Below are 16043 nucleotides of genomic sequence, written 5' to 3' on the forward strand. Positions count from 1 at the left end.
GGTCTTTTTGAGACAGGGTCTCCCTGTAGCCCCAGCTGTCCTGGAACTCACTATGTAGACCAGGCTGGTCTTGAACTCACAGAGATCTGCCTGCCTCTGCCTCTATGTGTGCCACCATGCCCAGCAGAATACCATATTTTTAATGCCTAGAAACATTGTCTTTCCAGGACCCTCCCTGTTTCCTTAAGATCTGATTTCTTTTAAGTCAACCAATTTTAACTATGGTCAGTGGAAAGTAATGTACAGCTAGAGTAAGCATTTAAATACTAATTTCTTATTTCTCTCAACTTTTTAGCATTGAAAGATCTTTGAGGTGATAGATGCTTCAGGATTCTTAACAAGGTTCTTACAAGATGTCTAAGTAGATTTGAATTGATAGTATCTTTGGATAAGTGCCCTGTGCCAACTCAGAACTTTAAAATAATTCCTCTGATTTTTTTTTTTTTAAATCATCATTTGTGGGGCTGGAGAGATGGCTCAGGGGTTAAGAGCACTTACTCTTCTTGCAAAAGATCCAAGTTTGGTTGTTCCCAGCACCCACAAAGGGCGGCTCACAGCTGTCTGTAACTCCAGGGATCCAATACCCTCTTCTGGCCTCAGCAGCCCCCCCCATACACATATACATAAATAAAAATAAATCTTTAAAAACTTTAAATCACCACCTGTCCTTTAAATACTTGAAAATATTATCTAGAATTTGACTTGGGAATGATCTTGGATCACCTCTACCCATTTCTGAAGCTGAGACTTCCTGCAGGTACCTCAGAGGATATGTGTGGGTGGTAGGTGGGGGGAGAAACTCAGGCCAAAAGGCACCCCTCTAGTGAGAGAGGGAGGATGATAGTGTCTGATATTGATTTCCTGAGGGTTAGCCTCCTGTTCCTTGAGGATGTGTCTCTTTTCTCTGCATGGATCAAGAGAACCCAGGGTGGGTGCTTCAAAGTGTTTATTAGACTAGTTACCTGTGTTTCATGAGCACCCGAGGAGGAGGAGAATGGGGAGACCCTGTGATGTCCTCTTGGATGTGGTTTGTGACCCTGAGCAACTTCACACAATTTGTGATATTAAAACAACACAGTTGGTTTTGCATCTCTGCTTATGCAGGCTCAGAAGAGGCTTGTTTGTTTTAAATGCTTCTAACTTGCAATTCTCCATGCACTTCCTGTTTCATACTTAATAGCTGAAATCTGTGAATCTAACAAGACTGTTGGTTTTTTTTTTCCTCTAGTTCATTTATGCTAGAAACTAAACAGACTGTGTGTACAGTCTGGAACATGTTGCATGCATGTGTTTTGTGGGGGAACAGAGCATGTAGCTAATTTAAAAAATAGCCTATTTTTAGCCTCTTCAGAATAATTGTCAGACACTTGGTCTGAATGCTTTCTGCTAATGTCATATGCAGCAACATGACTTTTCAATGGAGATGAATTATTATTTTTTTTTTTTGGTGCATGGATTTGGTAGTCTTTTATAAATTCATACCTCACTGTGTCTCTGAAGGGTGTCACTGCAGTAATAGCTCTTGGTGGAGTTTTCAATAATTGACATTAGACCATGGAGCGGCGTTGATGGTTTTATTGTAGAGAAAGAATGATAATGTTTGAAAATCTGTTGTCTTAAAATACTGCCCCCCCCTTTTCCTTTGCTTTGTATGTAAGACAGGTTCTTGTTCACAGCAATAGAAATTCTAAAAAATAGTAAATTTTAAAAATAGTATCTCCTACCATAACAAAAGCTTAAGTGTTTGTTTAAATGGATGAGAACTTTCTTTGTTGTCTCCATTTTGACTTGTAGGGATGAACAACTTCCTGTGGTTGAATAAATATATGAGATCTTTCTAAATAAATGTAAGAGAATATATTTCTATAAATATACACATGGGAATAAAACAGGAATTCTTCCCATGGTGGTTGCAAGAAGTTTCTCACACCACTGGCTTTTGTGGGTGTGTGACATCATTTATTTTCAGCACTGCTGCACAAGAAAGAGTAAGAACTTGACTTTGGCTAGACCTGAGTGGCATGTCGTATCTTCTTGTCCCTCTCTGCACTGCAACCGTAATGCTAGTCAGCAGGTAAGCACAGGCACCTTGTTTGCATGGAGGTATCAGCAGTGCTCAGGCCTTTATGTGTGTGCTTCCTCAGGTTAGTGTCTTGATGTGACCTTATGCATGATTGTCAGCATGTTCACCCAGTGGGGGCAGGGGGAGCAGAGGGCTGGGGTTGAGAGCACTGGCTGCTCTTGCAGAAGACCTGGGTTTGGTTCCCAGCACCCACATGGTGGCTAATAACAGTCTTGAACTCCTGTTACAGGGGATTCAATGTCCTTTTCTGGCTTCTGTGGGCATTGAATGACACAGGTGCACTTAGATGCATATAAAGTACTCTGGTTATGTTCTGACGTAGAGAGGGGAAGCAAAGTGACTCTACGTCCTCCCTTCTTCTAACTTCACTAGTCCTTAGGAGTTTGTTACCTTCTCAATGCCCCACTTCCAAATACCATTACATTGTGGGTTAGCATGCGAAAATACGAATTTTAGGGGAGAGAGCCAATCTGTAGCAAAGCTTAGGTGAATTAGGGATTAGTGATTTAGAATGTGTACGCAGGTGGTTAGATGGGTTCTTAAAACAAGGAAATGCTCTGCAGAGAAGGGAGGTTTTCAGTGGCCCAGAATGGACACGGACCTAAGGGGTTGGGACTAGCAGAAGTGATAACACAATGTTGGCGTAGGTAGGAATCTGATCTAACACGTGGACAGGCCAGGTCAGGACATGATAACCAGGGGTGCACAGTGATGTTGAACAGGTGCTCTCAGGAGCTATTTGCTGGGTTAAGGCAGCCTTACACCTTAAGAAAGAGGGACCCAGAGTCAGCTCTGGAAGGAGAGAGCAGTACTGGACCTTTATGCTTAGGGTTAGCATGCTTTTGGTTTGTCTTGGATACACCTGGTTCACAGGGAGAGCCTTCATCTACCCTGAAAAGTGATTTGTTGTGGTTGATAATAGTGGGCTCACTCTGTATGTACATCCTTGCAGAGAGGCACTCTTGTATGTGAATGACCTGACTGAAGATTTGACCCACAGGGGCTTTTGTGATTAATCCACAGTTTACCTATGCAACTGGAGAGACCTGGCTGTTCTCTTTGCATGATTACTGTTGGAATTCTAAAGAACATTCTGTAGTGCAGCTCCCAGAGCACTCTATGGTTTTAGGTTTTAGATGACTGCTAATATTGGAAACTTCATTACATCACATGACCCAGTGTCTATCATTGTACCTCCTGAAATCCCTGCGGAGACAATGGTCTCCTTTCCTGGAGGCTCCCAGGGCCTAGTAAACCCACTTAAAGTGTTGCTGGCAAGGACTGTGGAGGAAAGAAAGTAGGAGAAAGAGGATGGAGGGAGAGCTTTGCTTTCTTTACTGTGCCAGCTGGATGAGCAGTGGTTTGGTATTTGTCTAGAGGCAAGGTAGTATGAGAGAGTTAGGTCAGTGAGGTGTGGTCCAGGATCTCAGATCCAGGGTCCTCAGAATTGCTGATAGTCTTGTAGGGAGAGCCCCATGCCTGTGTTCCTTCCTTGTTCCCTTTTGGGAATCAAGTGTGAGTTTTTTATTTAAGCCTCAATACCATTTTATTTGGAGACCACCACACCTGAGATACCTTTCTTCATGGTGAAATTGAGACTTTCCGGGTCTGGTTGGAAACGGATAGGAACCCTGTTGTTCCTCTCTAGGTCCTTCAGGGAGTGAGTGCTTTTCCTGAAGTTCTGCACTGGTCATTAAACCACTGTGTGGACTCAGACATGGGGTTCACTGTTTATCTCTGGGCCTGGATGAGCTTCAGAAAGTTCTGTCTTCCTTGCCCCCCCTCCCCCCACCTCAGCTAGATCTGTAGGAGTAGCTGGGAATTCCTTTATAAGGCAGCATTTACTCTAGTGTTTCTACCATTTTAGTCCCACATTTCCTGAACTCAGAACCTTTTTTCCTAAGGAAAGGAACAGCATGTCTCTTAGGGAGAAAGTGTCATCTCGTACTTTGAGTGGTATCCCCAACCCTAGCTCCCAAGATGACTGGGGGTGTCCCAGCCAGGTAGAAATAACAGAACCTTCTAGCAAACAAATGTACTTGGACCTCCTGTCCTCCTCCTCTATAGCTTGCTTTCAGCCCAAGTTTTTACTTTTTCTTCCTGTCAGCTGATATCTGTAAGACTCAGGTTGGTTGTGCAGAGCCTGTTCTTCCTCTGCCCCCACCCACCCTGTCTTTATGAATTGGGTGGAGTGTGATATGTCCGGCCACAAGTTCCGTGACCATGTTCTTAAAAACAAACAAACAAACAAACAAACAAACAAAAAACATCACCGATGGAGAGCTCTGCAGCAAGCTTGTGATTGCCCAGAGATCAAAGCACATTAAAAATCTAGAAGGGCAGCTGGGTGGGGAGTGGTGAGTGCCCAGGAAGGTGCACTCACATCCTGTTTTCAGAGTGCTGTGGTCTGTACTGTGGTTTGTCACTTGTCACTAATTAGCAGTAGATAGAGTCCCTGCAATATATTTAGCTCTGAATTACACATATCTCCTTAAGGATTCTTGCCTCTGGATCTTAAATAAGACTCAGACTCTCTTATTAGCTGAGGGAAAGGCTGTATCCTGTCCTCTCCCTGGGTAACTTAAATAGAAGGAGCAGATTTTCTCTTTCCAGTTTCTTTACATTGAGAAATCATTTGAGAAGATAGGCCCTAGAATTAGACTGTGTAGATCCACCTTCTGGGTCTGCAGTTTGCTAGTCTGATGATCGTCAGGCAAGTGAATTATCTGCCTGGGATTTGTTTCCTAAGCAACAGACTGGGGATGATAGGTATGGTACCTCTCCCATTGAGTTTTACAGTGATACAGATAGTGACTAGCAGTGTACCTATGTAGAGTAAGGGCTTAATAAAACAGTAACAACGTTGGGGGTGTTTGTTATTGAGAGCCTATACCTCAAAAGTTCCTGGACTGTTTTTAGGACCTTATCTCCTGGAGACGTGGTCTGCTCCCTAGTGGTTGGAGTGAATTGGTTATGAACTCTACATGCAAGCCAAAGGTGTTTGAAACTGAAAAATCACCCTTCTCCCTGCATCTCTTTGGTGGATGGACATGGTATTTGGGAAGAAAATTCTGCAGAGTGCATTATTTGGTGCTCCATCTTGGTATGGAGTTAGGATCCTGGGAGTTCAAGTAGGAAGATCTGGTTAGCATATCTCTTCAGTGAATTAAAATGAATTAAGGACCAGGCGTAACCTATGCCTTTGACCTTTAGCAGCTTTTTTAAAGATAGAAAGTAGCCATGTATGAAGTACTGTTTCATTTGTATGTGGATGACTGAAGGATATTGTCCAGACTGTTGCTCTCTGTTCCTTATCTATACCATGTGGAAAATGTCTTTTAGACTAGCATGCTGTAATTTCTTTTCTTTTCCCCTGAGAAATTTGGGTGCTGTTTTTTTTTTCCCGAGAATGAAAACTCTCCCCCCTCCCTCTCTCTCCCTCTCTCTCTCCCTCCCCCCTCTCTCGTGTGTCTCTCTCCCTCCATCCCTTCCTCCTTCTCTCCCTCCATCCCTCCCTTCCACCCTCCCCTTACTACAAGGAAGCAGTTAACATTCAGAAATCAGATCTGGAAATTATATCTGCCCTGATGTGGCTGTTTCAGTGTTGCTTGAATAGAATATCTTGACTTTGTAAATGACCAATTTTTTAAATTCTCTCTTTCTTTTGACAGAGTCTCCCTGTAGCACCAACTGGCCTGAAACTCACTATGCAGACCAGCTTAGGGTAGACTAGATCTCACAGAAGAGATCTACCTGCCTCCCAAGTGCTAGGATTAAAGGTGTGTTTTACTGTGCCCAGCTTTCTTCTCATTTTAAGTGATTTTTTTTGTATTTATTCTTTGAAAATTTCATACATGTACACAACTGTATCTTGATCATTTCTACCCTGATCCCTCTCTTCAACTCTCCCAGCGCCTTCCCCCCAACACATCTCCCTCCTGGCTTCATGTTTTCTTTTTAAAAAATCTCACTGAGTACACTTAGTGCTGCCTGTATATACATAGGTGTGAGGTCATCCACTGGGGCTTGGGCAACCTACCAGTGACCACCCACCCAAGAAAATGAGTCTCAATCTTCTAGTAGCCATCAGTTGACAGTTAGTTCCTCAGCTAGGGGTGGGGCCTTGAAAGCCCCACCCCACTCCATGCTAGAATTTTTTACTGCCTTGCTCTTGTGCAGGTCTTATGTGGGTAACTAAGGCTGGTGTGAGTTCATGTGCAATGGCCATGTCATGCCTGGAAGACAGCATTCACAGCACTACTGCCCATCCTCTGACTCTTATGTTCCCTGAGCCTTGGGGTTGGGGAGTGTTGGTGGGGATACGCCATTTGTGGCTGAGCACTTTGAACAGTTGAGTCTCTGCATTAACCACAACCCACTGCAATAAGAAGCTTCTCTGACCAAGGTTAAGAGCAGCACAAATCTTTCAGTGCTAGGAGCTGGAGGTATCAGCAGAAAATTTAAAACAATTTTATGTCCTGGCCTTGAGTCACCAACTTTTTGTTTGTTTGCATGTGTGCATATGTGTGTGTGTACATGATGTGTGTGTGAGGTACAGTCACAAGAGTGTCATGATGTGAGTGCGTAGAGGTCAGAGGACAACCTTGGTCCTTACCTTCCACCTTGTTAGAGACACCATTTCTTTGTTGTTCTCTGCTGCGTACTCCAGGCTACGTGGCCCCAAGCTTCTGGTGACTCTTGTGTCTGTCTCTGCCTTCTGTCTGCCTTAGGAGCCCTGGGATTTCACACATACTTTATGTGGGTTCTGGGGATTCAAACTCAGGTCATCATGCTTACACAGCAAGCACTTTACCCACCCAGCCATCTCCCTAGCCCAGTAGCCAGCTGTTTTTGCTTTTGTAATGTGACCATCTAACTTAGGGTCTTGTAGACTCTACTGCTGAGTTATATGATCACCCCTTAAGAGACAGAGATCTTGCTACATAGAACAATTTAGCCTCAAACTTGATCCCCTTGCTTATAATCTTCCAAGTTCTGGGATTGTAGTCATATCCCATCCTAACTTGGATATGAAATTCTGTTGCTGTTGTGTGTTTTGCAGTGGAGGAAATGGGGTGTTGAACACAGAAATGCCTGCTGGTAAATAATCAGAGCACCATTTATTCTCCCTGATTTTACCTGGTTTATTCTAATTGTGAGACTTTGGTTACTTTCCCATAGAAGGCTTTAAATATGCTATATTTTAGAGAAACAGAACCCTGGCTTCTGAATATTAAAATAGAATTTCTCAGATCTTGCTGTTTCTAAGGGATTTTTTTTTTCCCTGTGACTTAAGTGCCTTTTGCTGTTCACAGAATTCTGCTGGTGTAGTGGATGTTTGCAAATGGTACTTAAAGGGCTGAACCCACTTTGGAGACAGTAATGTTTTAATTAGTTTTTGAAGTTGGTGTGTCAGTTGGTAACTGTTCAGAAGCTAAGTAGGACAACATTTTAACAAAAATCAATTTATTCACTGATTTGGGTTTTAATGCTTAATATAATATAGATATTTTCCAGATGTTTGGTTTGGGGTTTTCTTTATGAGAGGCCTATGGAAATTAATAGAAAAATAATTTATTATAATTTTTCCTCTATTATATGTTGTTCTAGTTTCTTTTCAATTGCTGTGACAAAACACTCTGACCAACCAACGTGAGGAGGAAAGGGTTTGTTTGACTCACATCTCCCAGGTCACAGTTCATCACTGAGGGAGCCCAAGGTAGGAACTCAGTGCAGGAACCTGGAGGCAGGAGCTGGAGCACAGGCCATGGAGAAATACTGCTTGCTGGCTTGCTCCCATGGCCCCTTCTCAGCCTGCTTTCTTATACAGCACAGGCCCACCTTCCCAGGGGTGGCACTGCCCAAAGTGGGTGGGGCCCTCTCACATCACTCAACAATCAAGAAAATGCCCCACAGACACGGCCACAGGCCAGTTCAATAGAGGCAATTCCCCCAATTGAGACTCCCTCAACCCAGGTGTGTCAAGTTGACACTAAGACTATCCACAACATATATAATGTCTTTGCCATTAGTTACTTTTCTTGTTTTTATGGAAAAATATTGGATGGAAACTACTTAAGAGAGGAAAGGTTAGTTTTGGCTCATGCTTTCAGAGGGATTTCAGTTTTTTATGGTGGAGACAGCATGGTGGTAGGAGTTGGCTTTGTCCTTAGAGGTGAGAGTGTGAGGTTGCAGAGAGAACAGAGCAGAACCTCCAGTGAATATAACCTTCAAGGCCCATCCCTAGTGACCTATTTTCCCCAATTAAGCCCTACATCCCAGAGGTTGCACAACCCCCCTAGACAGAACTACCATCTGGGAACCAAGTGTTCAAATATATGAGCCTGTGGGGGACATTTCAGACTCAAACTGTAACAGTCTTAAAAGAAAACATGTGGTCAGGGCTCTCTTTTGTCTGCATTCAAGTGAAAACGTTCTGCCCTTTTTGGAGAGTTTGATTTAAAGGTCATTACTTGAAGATAAACTGCAGATGTGCTCACTGACCACATTCTTTAGACTGAATCTTGACTCTGTCATTGTCAGCCCTCAGCAGTGGTTCATCAGGCAGGATATACAGATTTCCCTTTTACCCAATTCTCCCCCATTAGAAATTGTTTTGGGGTTGTTTATTTTCTATTTTTATGTATATGAATATTTTGTCTGCATGTATGTAAGTGCATCTGTGTTATGCAATGTCCATGGAGGCCAGAAGAGGGCTTCAGATCCCCTGAAACTGGATTTATGGATGGTTACTAGCTGCTCTGTGGGCACTGGGAACTGAACTCAGGTCCTCTGCAAGAGACCCAGTGCTCTTAACCACTGAGCCGTCTCTCCAGCCCCAGAGGTTATACGTTTAGTTTAAAGGGCTCTGCCCAGAAGTGAGCAGGAATTGTGGTGGAAGCTGTCACCTTGGGAGCTCAAGTCCTTAGACCCCCATGTGAAAATCAAGGACAAATACTGATATTAATCAGCATACCTTTGGAAAGAAAAGATTTTTTTTTTGTCTTTTTGAGACAGCTGTAGTCCCAGCTGATCAGAAAAGGTATTTTAAAAAGGCTTGTATAATTGAATTCTTTTTAAAGTTTTATTAGAAATTTATAACAAAATAAAAAGTATTTACCAAAAACAATCTCATTCAGCTTATCCAGAAAATCAAGTGTTCAGTCATGTCCAGTTCCTAGTGCTTCAGAATGTCTTTTCTTTTCATGGCTAAGTAATACTCCATTTTATGTAAATATCACATTTTGTTTATGTGTTCATCTGTTGCTGAACCTAACTTACTGATTTTGTACTGTGGATTACAACTACATTTTAAAACATAAAATACAATAGAAAATGTGTGCCTGCATGACATCCCTATTGTTTTTGAAGAATCTATGTAGGGGTCTGTCTCTGAACATTTTTTTGGGGGGGGGGCATAGGTTTGACAGTCTCTTGTGTATCCCCAGCTGACCTGGAACTATTTAGACCGCATTGTCCTTGAACTTGCAAGATCCTCTTGCTTCTGCTTCTCATGATGTGGGACTGCAGGTGTGTGCTGTCACACTTGGCTAGTGTAATGGTATAAGTATAAAATGCTTTCTTACCATCAGTGGCCAACATTGACAGTGTGCACGTGCCCCCTCCCTTACGGTTGTTCCTGGGTGTCTAGGCTGCCTCACAGTGCATTCTCTTTGCCAAGTTTTCATGTCTCTGCAGTGAGAAGTTCTGAATAGGTGAGGCCTAATGTAGGTAAGTTTAAACATCTAATCTAGAAATTTTAGAAAAATATCCTAGTTTATTTGATGCAAGAAGCTGTGCCCATTTTAGTTTTTTTTTAAATTTTAGTTATTTTATGTGTACGAGTATATTGCCTGCATGTATGTGAGTGCACCCATGTTGTGCAATGCTGCAGAGGTCAGAAGAGGGATTTGGATTCCCCTGGAACTGGAGTTAAGAACGGTTCGTAGCCACCGTGTGGGTGCTGGGAACCAAACCCAGGTCCTCTGCAAGAGTAGTCAGTGCTCTTAACCACTGAGCCATCTCTCCAGCCCCCCATTTTAGGTTTTTTATGAAAAAAAATCTGTTCCTTTAGATAATTTAGTTTTATCAGCAACTTATTCCAAAGATGAACCAACTGTTTCTGTTAGAGGCTGCTGTGAGGCACTGTGTTAACATAGGATGTTGTCTTTCCTTTCCTCCTGTTCACAGATGGGATGCAGTGTGGTGTAGAGTATTGTGATCTTTAGAATAAAATGGATCTGGATTCAAACTTTCTGCTACTGGCTAGCTGTGACCAGTTATACATGCATTAGGAAACGATTTGTTCATCTTATGCAGAATTTACAGGCCCGTAGCTGGTTTATGTTGAAGATGGAGATACATTGGGGAAATATATGTTGCAATTTTATTAAAAATCATACAATATTTTTTCCTTTATTTCATGTAAACTAAGGATACAGTTTCCTAGCTCCTCCTCTGTGGGTACACCAAATGATTTGTAGAGGTTCTTAGACTAAGTTTTTCCTCAGTCTCCCATCCTGATCAATTTTGAATCATTGAATAGTAGCCTGCTAGCCTTTTACTACAAAGACAAAACCTGTTGGAGGTCTGAATGGCTGTAGTGACCTTAGATCTATGGGAGCTTAGAGCAGAACCAGCCAGTTCATGTAAATGGGTTTCTGGAGAGCCCTTGGCCCCAGACACTTTGCTACCAGTCTGCAGAATGTCCTTAGAAATGGGCAGATTGGTGCTCCCTTCAGCAGCACATATGCCAAAATTGGAACGATTACCCAGAGACTATTAGCATGGCCCCTGCACAAGGATGACTCACAAATTCATGAAGCATTCCATATTTTAGTTTTTTAAAAAATATTTTTTATTTTTATTTTATTGTACGTGTGTATTGCCTGCATGTAGCTAAGTGCACCTATGTCATGCAATGCCTGTAGAGGACAGAAGCAGCTGTCGGATCCCCTGGAACTGGAGTTACAGACAGTTGTTAGCTGCCATGTGGGGGCTGGGATTTGAACCCAGGTCTTCTGCAAGAACAGTGTTCTTAACTACTGAGCCATCTCTCCAGACCCCCGTATTTTATTTTATTTTATTTTTTTAAAAGAAAAGAAATGGGCAGATTGAAACAAGAGCATCAAAAGACATGGACTACCTTTGAGATCCTGGGTACATTAGATCCACTACATGTATATAAGTTTACTGGTTCATGGTACCATATTCAGAATTCATTTTTCCAGATTTGGCTGTGAGTGCCTACGTTAGGATGCTGGAAAAAATATTACCTGTAAGTCATTTGTTATAGATTAGTTAAAAGAGTTTTGGAGGGAGGTTGCATATTGAGAGAGATAGAAAGAGAGAGAGAGGAGAGAGAGAGAGAGAGGGGTGTGTGTGTGTGTGTGTGTGTGTGTGTGTGTGTGTGTGTAAATCCTGTTCTCAGGTGACTTAGGACTTTTTTGCCCCCTGCCTTTTTAACAAGCACAATAGCACTGAACTATGCTGCTGTTGTCTGCCAGGTCTTTTGACGCTTTCTAGATTGGGAGCTGTACAGTATTTCCTGTGCTAGGCAAGGGCGAGGGTGTATTAGGAGGAACAGGAAGAGCACATGAACTCAAGGGGTGTAGCTGGTTTAAAAAAAATCCCACATGTCCACAGAGTGATACACTCGGAAGGAATCTGACAGAACCAGACATGAGCCAGGAAGCATTGTTTTCGGTTTTCAGGGTCTGCCGTGGAGCCACTGGATTCCAGTGTGCTGGGAGGGCTGGGGGCTTCTTTGGGACACGATAGTGTGCTGCCATGTGTTGGCGTGCTGTATTCTGAAGTGTCTTCTTCCTTCACTAAAATCAACTTCTATGTAGGACTCTGCAGTTGTAATTTTACATTCTTTGCTTTGATGTAGATTTGCTGTTTTCCAACAGTTTAGCAATACTGATCCATAACTTGAAGCAAACCTTGTTTCAGAGAGTACCCTTCGGCCTAGTGCTCACATACTGGTTAGAATTGGGCTGAGAATCCAAGTCCCGCCTTCCCCTGGTTAAAGTTGGTTTCCACAGGCAATTCAGTGTTTTATAAGCTGACTGTGAGGCTCTGAGTGTACCCTCTAAGGCATGCAGTTTAGATTCGTCCTGAAGCCTGTGTGCTCTAGGTATTGGGGTGACATTATAAGGCATATCAAAGTAGCTTTGTGTAGTTGGGGAAAATGTTTATAAGTATTTGGAAAAGTGGCTCAGCATGTGTCAGATGGTGAGTTGTGTCAACGTGGGGCTGAAGGTGGCACCCATCCAGGGCTAGAGAGTGTGTCTGACTTGTTATATATATATACAGAGTATTGTCATGGCAATGTGGAAGCTGATTCATAAGGGATAAATGATTGCGTTTGTAAATGGACTTCAAATTAACTTGTACAGAGGGTGTTTGATTTCAAGTAGAGAGCTGGGATTTCATGCACAACTGAATTTTACTTGTAGCTGGAGATGGCGTGTGCTGTGGGTCTGAAGGTTAGTAGACGGCACTGGACTTGGGGCAGCTTGTTTTGCATAATTTGTTCTGGGTCTTGTCATTAAGGTCATTAAGTTGCAGAGTTCCCACTTTCTGACCTTGTTACACTTCTTCTTCCTTTGAACCCAGACTATTGATTTCTAGAAAGGAACTCTTCCTGCAAGGTGACCAGTTCTTGCTTTGAGTACTTTTTCAGCCTTCTAAGGAGCTGTCCCCTTTGGGAGGTAATTCCTTACTGCCAGCCTTTTATTTGTTTCTTTGAATGTGGAGTTTGCAAATGTCCAAGGAGTTTGGACTCTGCAACCTTTGGTCACTGAACATTTGACAAGTGAGGGGAGATTTCCTGGGTGAACTTTTCCTGTGCTGAAGGTTGACTTTTCATTATTAAAGCAGAAATAAGAAAACATGTATTTGAAGTAAGGATAAATGCTGGTAGGTTACCAAATAAAAAGCCCAGTGCCAGGTGTGGGCTACCTTCCCTTGAGTTGTTGGCTAAGGGCACTCCAGAGAACCCCCCCAAACAATACAGGATCTTGGCATTGCTCTTGGTTGCCCAGAAGAACTTAATGGTAAGACTCTGTTGCTATAAACAACATGCACTTTGGTCACAGGACATGGAAAAATCAAGTTGGTACTGACTGAGAAGCTGCTTCCTTGCTGACTAGCTTTCATAGTGCTAATGTTATGTAGGCAGCTAGGGAAGAAAATTCCTCAACATTCTTATCCAGTTGTCAGTCCTGAAAACTATAATAATAACTGGCCTAGTAAGATATGCCCATTGGGGCAATAGTGGCACAACTGTTATGGGGATAACCAACTACTCATTGGCGTTAAGGCTACTTCAGAGGAAGAAATGCCTGTCTGGTACTGTAAATCTGGCCAAGCACCCATGATTGGTGAACTCATAGACACTTCGGCAGTAAACTTACTATTATTTTACTAAATGAACATGATACCAAAATGCCCTCCAAATTCATATCTCTATACCCATAATTTAGTGGAACTCTCAGACTTCATCAGAGGTTTCTTTGTGTGGTAGAGAGCAGTTAATACAAAAACTCAAAACGGGTCAAAGTGAAGAGAGTAAGTGTCTGTGGAGTGCTCAGCCACAAATGGGACATCTATAGCACACCCGTTTCCCCCAAGGCTCACATACCATCATGGAAGAGGGGGCAGAAAGATTGTAAGAGCCAGAGGCTGAGGAGGACTGGACAAGGAGTGTCTTCTGGGCATGGCAAGACCACTGTACTCATGAACACAGAGTGGCTATGGTTGCGTACACAAAATCAAGCCATTCAATGTTCTAGCATGGAGGGGGCAAACTTTCATCAACCTCTACTCCTAGCTGAGGACCTATAGCCAGTTAATGGCTGTAGAGGAGGGAGGGTCAGTTTTCTTTAAGGGTGTGATCCCTGGTAGGTTTACCATGTTTCAGTGACTTACCCCACATCTGTGTGTGTATTTGGCAGCCCTAACTGGACTCAGTGGGTTATAAAATATCAAGAGGACATGAAGTTGGGAGAGGGTTGGGGATGGGGGTAGATCTGAGAAGAGTTAGGGGGAGGAGTTGGAGATAAATATCAAAGTGTATGAAATTATCAAAACAATATAAATATTACATTAAAAAATAATAAATGCTGGACTTTCTATGGACTCTTGAGTAGAATATCCCCCAGAAAATGTATGAACTTAAAGTTATAATCTTCACAGAGGACTCTATATCTATCTATATCTATTTCCAGTCCTCCAAGAGTTCTTTAAATGCCAAATCATGTTCATCAAACTTGGGATGAGTTGACCTTTGCTTATATTGTGTTTAGTAATTTGCCCCCGTTTTTTGAGTCAGTGATCTCACTGTGCAGCCCAAGCTGGTCTTGTACTTACTGTCCTGTGTCAGCCTCCATCCTGAGTGCCGGGAATGCAGACGTGCACCACCCCTCTTGCCTGTTTTTATGATTTTATTCATACTGTATGTGATCAGGATCCTGATGATTAAATTGTACATATACTTTGATGATTTCCAATTTTAATAAAATGGGACTATTCATGTGTTTTGAAGTACTTTGTTAGAGTCTGGAGTTCCCTCCTCTCCCCAGTTTACATATGGAAATCCTAGCTTCAGAGCAATGGTATTGAGGCGGTGGAGATTTTGGGATGTGGGAAGTGGTCAGATCTTGAAGGAGAGCCTTACCTTCATTGGAAGGGGGAGGGCCGTTTGCTGTGTCCGCTGTCCACCAGGTGAGGACACTGTGGAGAAACTTGACTTCTGCACACAAGCCTGCTGGCCCCTTGACTTTGGACTTCCCAGCATTTGAGACTCTGGGAAGTAAATGTGATTATTTTACCTACCCACGCTGGGAGTTGACAAGAGATGCTTTGTTTTTAGTAAATAGGACTTGATGTGACATTGTCTCATCCACTTTCTTCATCCTTTTCCTGGCAGTTGTAGATAAAAGAATAATTAGGGTCAAAACAGAAGTCTACAACACAGCACTGTGATACCCACCAAGCTTAATTTGACTGGGATTAACAAAGAGTACCTTGAGCTTCTACCACTGCAATGGCAGAAGTATTTTAGTCCCTGTTAATATTTATCTGAGTTAAAAAAAAAAAAAAAAAGGAATTTAAATGTTCTCTTTCATTTTGGTGTAGTAATTTCCACAGTGGCTTTGAGGTTTTTTTTTTCCCTACCTACTGTTACACCACCCTGTCCTGCCAACCTAGAGTGCACAAATATTTGGTGAGGATGTAATATTGACATAGACAAACAGGTTATGTTTGCACACTCACACACTTTTTCTTTTGTTTGGGTACATTGGTAATATCTTTTCAATTAGGAAAAAAGCATGAGCTGGCTTTACATTAACATGGGTAGTTGTCTATCTTTATTTATTTTTTTACTTAAATATAAATTTTTCAGTCTTAATACTGGCTTGACACAGGAAAGTGTTGATTTGTGAAAAGCGTGTTCTTTTCGTAGCTAATGAAAATGATTTACAAATAATGTATTTATGAGTAATTGTAGAAAACGCACTGAAACTGAGCTGGGCTTCTGCTGTAGTGTTCTGGTTTTGATGGGCACTTCGGCCTGCTGGGTGTTTGTGGGCTGAGGCTGGGGAAGGTGGCAGCCTTGGTCATTTCCTCAAGCCCTAGGGAGATGAAAGCACACCTGTGAGGCACTCACTCACCTCAAAATCAGCCCCAAACCAGTTCTCCTCTACAGCAACCATGAGGGAGAGGGAGAGAGGAGGCAGAGGGCCGTCTGTCTCTTGGAGGTCCCCAGGCAACTCCAATCCTGCACCTACTCTGAGATCTAGAAGCTTTTGGGACTTTTTGGGTTGGTTAGGGCCCCATACAGTCAGGGTTGGCTTAACAATTTCCGTCTTCCTCAAACTGACTGGATGGTTAGACTCAACAGAAGCACTGAGTTGTCTGAACTCCTCCCTCTCCCCCTCCCGCTCCCCTCCCC

The 16043-nt window shown here is 42.7% G+C and overlaps 1 protein-coding gene and 1 non-coding gene across 2 annotated transcripts in view; both read left to right on the forward strand.

Annotated features, from left to right (window-relative positions):
• The window catches only part of LOC103741616 (protein FAM107B), an 81883-nt gene that overhangs the window by 11837 nt on the left and 54003 nt on the right, over positions 1 to 16043 (forward strand). The window lies entirely within an intron of this gene.
• LOC115071942 lies at positions 10812 to 10921 on the forward strand. Its single transcript, XR_003850997.1, has one exon. It is a non-coding gene; the product is annotated as a U6 spliceosomal RNA (small nuclear RNA).

This window comes from Nannospalax galili, unplaced genomic scaffold, assembly GCF_000622305.1.
Source record: "Nannospalax galili isolate Female #2095 unplaced genomic scaffold, S.galili_v1.0 scaffold1540, whole genome shotgun sequence".
Classification (NCBI taxonomy): Eukaryota; Metazoa; Chordata; class Mammalia; order Rodentia; family Spalacidae; genus Nannospalax; species Nannospalax galili.